The sequence below is a fragment of the Miscanthus floridulus genome, chromosome 8, assembly GCF_019320115.1.
Source record: "Miscanthus floridulus cultivar M001 chromosome 8, ASM1932011v1, whole genome shotgun sequence".
Lineage (NCBI taxonomy): Eukaryota > Viridiplantae > Streptophyta > Magnoliopsida > Poales > Poaceae > Miscanthus > Miscanthus floridulus.
The window spans coordinates 149,395,302-149,397,510 of NC_089587.1; positions in this window are offsets into that span (position 1 = coordinate 149,395,302).

A 2,209-nucleotide genomic window follows, 5' to 3' on the forward strand; every position below is an offset into this window, starting at 1 on the left:
GTGCACACTTATCAAACTTAGCACTAGGTAGCTCAGGAATAGCCCTAAGATCGATAGAAGTCAACTTTATTAATAAAGAATTTTGAATTGAAAGTAAATGGAGAGTCAAATGACTGACCGTACGCTGGTTTGGTTGTGACCGGACGCAGCTTGGAGAGTCTGGTCAGTTTATTTGATCGGCAGCAGCAGTCAGAGTGTGACTGGATGCTGGACACCAGTGCTCATCGGACGAGACACTAGCCGTATTTGTAGCAGCGTGGATAGGCTGTTGACCACAGACCAGATGATGAACAGAGAAATGACCGGACTCTGGGTGCCAGTGTCCGGTCAACATCAGTAAGGTTCCAGAGAAGGTTTTGATGACCGGACGCGTCCGATGGGTGCTAACCGGATGCAGGCCAGAGTTCGGTCAGAGCAAACGGTTCTTTCTGACACGCTGACGTATTACACGGACCGGTGCATCCGGTCACCTTGACCGGAGCGTCCGGTCATCCCGATACTTGCTGAGTTGGACCTCAACCATTATGTTTTGAATGAAAGGGTATAAATACATATCTTACTCGTCCATTTGAGGTCTCTTGCCTATTGTTTTAGCTGAGAAACATCTTTGGAGTGCAAGGGAGAGCAAGAGCCTAGTGGAGTGATTGATATTTGATAATCCAAGATTAAGGACTTCATTAGTGCATAGGGAGTAGCAAGTGTGCATCCACCTTACTCATTAGGTTTGTCTTGGTCAAGTAAGAGTTTGTGCTTGTTACTCTTGGTGATCGCCATTACCTAGACGGCTCGGTGATGATTGAGAGTTTGGTGATCATTCGGCAGAGCTTGTGGATGACCCAAATCATTTTGTGAGCAGTTGTGGACGATTCACGACGATGGAGTGTCAAAGAACAAGCCTGTAGAGAGCACTTGATCCTTGCGCGGATCAAGGGAGAGCTACACCCTTGCGTGGGTTCTCCAACGAGGACTAATGGGGAGTGGCGACTCTCCGATACCTCTGGAAAACATCATCGTGTTCCTTTCCCTCACTTTATTTTGAGCATTTATATTTGAGTAATTCATTTAATGTCTTTACATTCCTAAAATTGCCATGCTAGAGTAGAATTAGAATTTAGGGTGCAAAACTTTTGTATGGGAGAACAATGGAAACATATTCTAGATACAGGGGTGAAATGGGCTAAGTGTAGCGCTTAATTATTGCAAAAATTTAGAATCAGCCTAATTGATCCTCTCTTGTGTATCTTGATCCTTTTAATATGCTTATCTGTATATAAGAAAAGATTGGATCAGAGATACTCATCAATAAAAAAAACCGACAAAAACGCCAGCAGCTCGGAGGAACGTCCTACCGGAAAAGGACGGGGGAGAAATAAAACAATCATGGATGAACGCGGACAGCACAAATCAACGGAGAAACAGAGATGGAAGATGGAAAGAAAAAGAAAAGAAGCAGGGAAATCGGACGCTGGGGACTGGGGAGGAAAAGGACACGGAAAAACAAAGACGGATCGGGCTGGATGAAATTTTTACTGGGAGCACGCCACGTTCCGTATCTATCTATACCTATAATAAATAATGTGAAAACTATCTCAACCCTCCTATATATTATATGAATATGCACGACTTCGATATAAGTTTTAAGGCTGAATAGCTAGGATTTCTAATCCAAATAGATACATCTATTCTAAATAACCTGAATAGAAATTGTAATTCAAATAGATAAGAATAAAGATAACATAAATATTTCCTTAATATTAAACCACAAAGAAAAGAATCCTAATTTTTTTGAGCGAAAAGAATCCTAATTCAGACTCTTACTTGATTTTTTTCCTACCGTGTTCATATGCTCCTCTTTATTTCTTTTTTCCATGTTCCACTTGTTTTTTTTTTCTCTTTTTTACTTTCTTTTCCCTTTCCGATTTTTCTTTCGCGTACTCCTATTCTTGCAGATGATTCAATATGTTTTGGAACCATGACTCCATATCACGCTAGATAAGAGCTATTCTAATTCATATGAGCACGGACTATATATATAAGTTCGGACAAAAGAAACTCTCGACTACCGGTAGTTAGAGGAAGGTGGACAAAAACATAGATGGACGAAATAAAAATAGCTAAAATTTTTGTCTCTTTATTAGTAGGTATAGATATGGATTTCCGTGTTCCACTTGTTTTTTTTTTGTTTCTCCTTTTTACTTTCTTTTCCCTT